Genomic DNA, 7,444 nt, shown 5'->3' on the forward strand with positions numbered 1-7,444 from the left:
GGAACATCAAAACATCACTTTTGAACATAGGTGATATTTCCAGTTAAAAAATCACACCTAAGTAATTATTATTATTATTATTATTATTATTATCATCTTTTAGAGAGATGAGAGAGTGTGTGAGCTTGGGAAAAGGGTAGAGAAAGAAAATCTTAAGTAGGGTCCATTCTTAGTGCAGACCCCAATGTGGAGCTCTATACCACGACCCTGAGATCAGGACCTGAGCTGAAATCATAAGTCAGACTCTCAATAGACTGAGCCACCCAGGCGCCCCACGAGCTAAGTAATTTGATGGTGGTGATGCATCTGCTTTGTTTAGCTCATCACTAAGTTACAGATGCTAACAATATTTCAAGAACCCCAGAAGAGACTGAGGAGTTGTGATGTCTATCATTTTCATTTAAAGCATTTCGTATACCTGGACTTTTTTTAAACGGAGAGATACAAGGGGAGGGCTTTCCCTGGGTTCAGATATCCAAAGGACATGTTGAATGGACCAGGGTGCCATCAAGGTCATCCTGGGACTTTCATCCCAGAACTCTTAGGGTACACTCTGATGAGCTGATGGTGACCAAGTGGACCGCTTAGGGGGTCAGAGAGTCAGTGCACTGATGCCCACTGCTTGCATTTGCCAGGTTCTTTTTCTTTGATCTCTCCTGGCTTGAAAGATAATTATTAAACTTAAGATTTAGGGACATCCTTTCCCACTGGTATGTGTCAAAGTACATGTACACAGATGAACTGACTCACCCTAGTACAGTGAACAGGTGGCTGATGTTTGTCCAGAAGAGCCTCGGTTTGAGGACTCTGCTGAACCAAGTCTGCATGCTTTCAGCAGTCCTGTGGGCAAGGGAATCAGAGGCAGCTGGAGTAGCCGTGGAGTGGTGCACGGGAGGGGAGAGAAGAGACACCGTGAGGGGTAGAGCGACTTAGGGGGAAAGAGAGAAGCTGAAAGAGTGTAAGGAGATTTTACACTGTAGGTATGATGTAATGCTGTCTTTCTCGCCCTTCAAAGCATTCAGTAAAAACTGTAATAATCACCAGTGGATTGCACTTGAATTTAATGTATCAGTCTGGCCTAAAGATGAAAAAAGAACAAACATAAGAGCCACAAAGGGGGCCCAGCCACAGACTACATTTGTAACCCACACATGAACACATATAGGTACACACAGAGAGAGACAGAGAGGAGAGAGAGAGGAGTCTGCAAGCATAAGTACCTCCATGGTAATTGTTATTATTCCATAGCAATAATCATATAAATGGTATCATAAATCATAAATAATTTTTATTATTTTTGTTTTGCTGACTTTTCTGATTTTTATGGTGAACAGGTAGAAAACTAATGTTAATAATCTAATAATATCAGCTGACATTTTTGAGTGCTTACAGGACTATATGTCAGGCACTGTTCCAGTATGTACATGCACTGAGTCCATTTAATTCTCACAACAGCCTACCTGTGAGATGGCAGTGTAGATACCACTATTTCCATTTTACAGATGAGTAAACTTGCATGATGTATTACATTTAAAAATCAGAAATAAGAGAAAAAAGAAAATCATTTAAAAAGAAGACGTAAGGGGTGCCTAGGTGGTTCAGTCGATTAAGGGTCTGACTTTGGCTCAGGTCATGATCTTGCAGTTTGTGAGTTGGAGTCCAGGGTGGAGCTCTCTGGTGTCAGTACAGAGCCCACTTTCACATCCTCTCTCTCCCTCTCTCAGCCCCTCTCCTGATCGTGAATGCCTGTCTCTCAAAAATAAACATTAAACAATTTTTTTTTTAAGAAAATAAAAGATCATGGGGCGCCTGGGTGGCTCAGTCAGTTAAGCATCCGACTTCGGCTCAGGTCATGATCTCATGGTCCATGACCTCAAGCCCCGCATCGCGCTCTGTGCTGTCGGTTCAGAGCCTGGAGCCTGCTTCAGATTCTGTGTCTCCCTCTCTCTCTGCCCCTCCCCTACTCATGCTCTGTCTCTATCAAAAAATGAATAAACGTTAAAAAAAATAAAAAAGAAAAGAAAAGAAAAGATCAAAAGGAAAACGGGGATGGGAAGAAACAACCAGAATCTAGAGTGTACTGTGTCCTTTCTTCTCCCCTTCTGTGATCAACTAAATCAAACCAAAAAGCATACCTTACTGCCAAACTGTGCTTTAAAAAGAAAATGTTTTATTGAAGCAGATAAGTAGAATGATTAAAAGATGGGGTCCTGGGGCTGGGGGAATATGTTTATTCTAGAATGGGTCTTATACGTAACTGAGTTCAATTTAATTTATAGGTGAGAACGTGGGTCGCCTGAGGAGACACAGCTAAAGTGTCAAGGCTGGGATGAAATCCCTGTCCCTTGATGCTACATTAATACAGGATACACAATTTAGAGGCATGTTTTAAATGTAAAATTAACAATAATTTGTTATAATGACCACTAATATTTAAATGTTCTCAGCCATTACTTAAGCTAAGCTAGGAGCTATCCCTAGAGTTGATCGGAGTCCCCGAAAAACTTTTAACGTGGAAATCACCATGCTATGGGAGAAATATGTACAACCCTTTGAAGGTTTTCAGGTTCTTGTAGGCACTTCTTTTTGTTGTTGTTTTCTTTTTAATAAACCACTTTATTGATGTATGACTGACATACAAAATGCCGTATGTATTTAATGTATACAATTTGATGATTTGGGATATAAGTGTATACCTATGAAACCATCAACACAATCTATGGTATAATAAACATATCCATCACCTCCAAAAGTTTCTTCCTGCCCTCTTTATTATGAATGTATGTGTGTGTGTGTGTGTGTGTGTGTGTGTGCGCGCGCGTGTGTGTGATAAAAACACCTAACATGAGATCTATTCTCTTAGCAAATTTTTAATATTGTCAACTATTGGCACTATGCTATATAGTAGACCTCTAGGATTTAGTCATCTTGGATAATTGAAACTACCCTTTGCATAACTTTGTACCTTTGACCACTTCTGTCCAGCCATTAAATCTTCTAGCTTTGCTCTAGTTTCAGTTTAACCAATTGTTAGTGGCTTATTTTGTGTCATGTTAACAAACAGTAAATATTTAAAAATATTAACTAGTAAGAAAGACTTAACTTGGCTTTCCTATCTTTTCTGGTCAGCCAAAGGTTTCCAGAAACCTTTCATTATTTTGGTCTCACACCTTGCAGCAAAACAGAGGGGAAAGGCATTTTATGTGGAAGCCCTTGAGGAACATTGTAATTGTTTTTTCCTTATCAGTTTTATTGGAAATGTTTAGTTTCCTTCTTGTTTTATCTACCAGCGTGCCTCTAATTTGCTAGATGCTATTTATTAATTTTTTTTAAAAAAATTTAACATTTTTGTTATTTTTGAGAGACAGAGAGAGACAGAGTGTGAGCGGGGGAGGGGCAGAGAGAGAGAAGACAGAACCTGAAGCAGGCTCCAGGCTCTGAGCTGTCAGCACAGCCTGACGTGGGGCTCGAACCCATGAAACGTGAGATCGTGACCTGAGCCGAAGTCGGATGCTTAACCAACTGAGCCACCCATATGCCCCTATTTGTTAATTTTTTAGACCACACATTTTTTATTTATTGATGACTCTTCATTACCACATCCTTTATAAAACATTTTGAGTATTTTAAGCACCCTATGACCATCTTCACCATCCATTCCTGCTAACGACTTTAAAATAAGCACCAGACCACAATCCTCAATAAAAACCCCAGGCCCCAAGCAAACATAAGACTCACACTTCTTTCCTTTCCCAGTCTCCTGGACACTTTGTCTGTATCTACACCCTCACTCTGCCTTTAATAAATTCGTCTCTCACTTCCTCTCAAAAATAAAAATAATAATGAGCACCAAAATGACCAAGACGTTTGAGAAGTGAATCCTTAATAAAGGTAATTACTAACCATGGTATGCACCTGGCCAAGCTACACGCATGGCTTGAGAGAGGAATCTCACGAAGGACCCTCATGCACTGCGTTAGGTCCAAGCTCTAAATGTTTTATCAGTAGGGGTAGAGGAGCAATAAGAGTTCTCTCCATTTTTCTGAACCATAACCTCAGGAGAGAAGTGTTCTCGCCCAGCACAAGCCAGGCTACGTCTCTGCGGTGTGGTAGTACACATGCCCTAGGGAATCAGGGCAGAGGAGAAGCCTCCTCTGAGACAACCTCACTGTCCTCATTTCCAGGAACCGTTATGGTCAGCAGAGCAGCTAATCTCACTGCCAGGAGGGATGGAAGCCAAAGGGAGCCTCAAATAACTGTGTACCAGGACATTCTGGGCTTTGAAATAGCCTTCACCTCATGGGCCATTTGAAGAAATCTATACAGAACTTAAAAACAAGTTGTAATAGAATCTTACCCAGCAGAAGCAAGATTCTGCCAGACATTCTTGCTCCTTCCCTTTGTTTTTTTTTTCCCAGAGTTTCTTCCTCAGCTCAAATTTTTTCCCTCCCTAGTCACTCACTCCTCAGATAGTTTAATTCTCCTCTGGATATAATCATTATGCATAGTAGATACGAGGAAATGCACTTTCCTTAGTTATTCCACTTTCCTTAGTGCCACTGCTGGTCTCTTGGGTGGAGGGTTCCACCTCCTCTTGACACGTCTAACACACACCCATCAGCTCAACCCTCATGCTCACACTACCCCTATTTTGTTTAATGACTTTACCATCCACATAGTTCACACTACAAACCTCAGTTATCTTACTTTCTTCCTTCTCTCCATCGCGCTCCCCTCCTCCAGACACATTCTATCAGGCACCAAGTCCTGTCACTTCTTCCTGTGGAAGGTTTCTGGAATGCTGGGATTTTGCAGAAATGGGTTAGCTTGTCTCCAGACCAAAGTCTGTTTCCAATTTATCTTTCACATAGCCATTAATTATTCTTCCAGAACAAATATCCAGTTTTGCCTCTCCCCTGCTTAATATCCAGTAGTCACCCACTGTCTGGATAAAGTTTTATTTCTTTATCAGTGTGTACACGGTTCCTCCATGTTCCTTCACCCTCAATCAAAATTCACCTTTTCTGCTGAATTCTTAGCTCGCTACTTTCTGCCAAAATGACAGTCAGGTTTTCAAAGATCTTAGCCCAGAAGTGGTTTTGTAATGTGCTGTCTAGTTTGAGTTGCATGTTTACATCAACTAGAGAGTTCTCTGGAGGAAACAGAAAGTATTCCAGGGGGAGAATGGCAGGGGGTGGGGGAGGACGGTTAGGGCGATGTTGCAAATGACCAATATCCTAGAGTGTCACCGTATTTTGCTTACTCTGCATGCTGGCAGTGATTATAGCCCCAAATCACCCAGTGCCAGGGTTTGGTTCTGGAGGAAATTGTGCAGATTCCAAATATTATTTTTTATTTAATGTTTATTTGTTTTTGAGAGAGATAGAGACAGAGAATGAGCGGGGTAGGGGCTGAGAGAGGGGGAAACAGAGGATCTGAAGGGAGCTCTGTGCTGACAGCAGACAGCCCAATGTGGGGCTCAAACTCACGAACCTCGAGATTGTGACCTGAGCTGAAGTCAGACCTTAACTGACTGAGCCACCCAGGCACCCCCAGGTTCCAAATATTGTTAAAATGAAAAGATAGTCGGTAAGATTCCCATGCACTTTGGGAACCAATTCCTTTATACTATATTTTTTAAGGTTTTCCTATAAGTTTTATTTATTTTCTGGTGAAATATCTACACCCTCTCATGGATGAAATCATTTTCACACCTTTTATTCCTTTCTCCCCTAGCACTTCTGAGGAGGATGCACATTCAACAAATTATCATAATTTATTAAATAAAAGGGTACAAAGCACCATGAGCAAGGCATATAGAGTGCCCACAATGGAAATCCAACACGCACGTGCATGCGTGTGCACACAAACGGAACAGACCTTGAAACGTATCTGTCTTTTCTCCAACTCAAGTGACAGCTTTGTTAATTTATGACCAGCAATATAAATAGCAGCTTCTATATAGAATTTATATGTATGCCTTTTCTGTTGTTGTTTATAGCCGTCTGATAAGAACAAGCAAACATGGGTTCTACTTTTGTCAATAGGCAGAGTTGCTACAGCATATTTATTCAAAATAAGTGATTGCTGTGGGTTCTGATGTAAATAGACAAGCTACAGATACATTTATGAATTTGGATGTCTGCTTACATAAGCAATAAAGTATGGTGGCTACAAGCAGGCCACGGGGAGCCAGACTGGCTCCTGTTCCATCCTGGGTCCACTATTTACTATCTGTGTAATCTTGGACACTGCATCTGTAAAAATAAATAATCACATTAACAACCTCATAGGTTGTTATGAGGATTAAATAAGATAATACCTGTAAAGCATGTGGCACATGTTAAGTGCCTGCCACAGGGTCAATGCTCTACAAATGTTACCTATTGGTTTTGCTCACATAAAGCAATAATATTATATTTCATAGATAAAGGTGGGGGTTTTGTCAGAGGTATACCAGGGTATGATTTACTAAGTATAGACAAAGGAGTCCAGGGATTTAATACCACATTTGTTACCATCAGGGCTGAGATTTAAAGTGTTAACTGAGAATGATAGTATTTTCAGAGTTCGAATAGGACGTTTACTCTGGTATTGTTAGCATATGAAATGGTTAAAACAGTAGTAGAGTCTTCACGTAGGCAGCTTCCAGTTGACTTACTTTCAAAAAAATGCACTTCTCTAATTATATGAATATATTGTGTCCCATTTAACCAAATTGTGACAAATTAAGGGAAGAGGTGGAAGTGCCTGAAAAGCTGATGGAAGCTTTCAAGATGCAGAACACCTTAGAATATCAACAACAGTTTGTTTTTCCTTCAGACTTTGGGTTTCATTCTGGAGGCAAACAAGAGTACGGTATCTTGAATTTCTTCACTGGGTAATTTAAAACCCGGTGATATTGTGCACAGCAGCTGCACACATCATGAGTTCAGCATCAATTACAAACGAAACTGGTCATATGTTGTCCTTCATAGCTGTTACTATGTTCAAATCAAAAACCCAAGTCAACAAAATGGTATGAATATTGACGACCATAAGTCTTTTTATTAACCCTTGCGTTTGGGCTTTAAACAAACCTTCATTTTTAAATTCTTAGTTCTTATCTACCCAAATAGACTATACTTGCTAATTACATATCCAGTCCATACTATACTCTAGTAAGTGTCCTTATGAGAAAACTATACAGAGTAGTTGCAACTTTTAGATAACACAGCAACCTCAAAAAGAAAGTGAGGGCAGTACTGAACACTTTAAGAGTATAGAATCTATAGACCAGTGTTCTTTGTATAGCATTTACATTGACATCTAGTTGTAGGAACTAAAAACCTTGTATAACTTTAAATTGCTATTTTAGAAAGGGGAGTGGCGTTTTTCAAGGACTATGTTCCACTTGGTCTCTCTCTGATGCCAACTAACCAATAAAGCCGTTCTCATTCTGCTG

The 7,444-nt window shown here is 40.2% G+C and overlaps 1 long non-coding RNA gene across 1 annotated transcript in view; it reads left to right on the forward strand.

The window, feature by feature from the left end:
* The window catches only part of LOC123608720, a 21,274-nt gene extending 18,522 nt beyond the window's left edge, over nucleotides 1-2,752 (forward strand). Inside the window, exon 3 of the long non-coding RNA XR_006717397.1 lies at nucleotides 2,280-2,752. This is a non-coding gene — a long non-coding RNA (uncharacterized LOC123608720). The remainder of the gene's footprint in view (nucleotides 1-2,279) is intronic.
* The last annotated feature ends 4,692 nt before the right edge of the window (nucleotides 2,753-7,444 follow it).

The sequence above is a fragment of the Leopardus geoffroyi genome, chromosome B2 (assembly GCF_018350155.1).
Source record: "Leopardus geoffroyi isolate Oge1 chromosome B2, O.geoffroyi_Oge1_pat1.0, whole genome shotgun sequence".
Lineage (NCBI taxonomy): Eukaryota > Metazoa > Chordata > Mammalia > Carnivora > Felidae > Leopardus > Leopardus geoffroyi.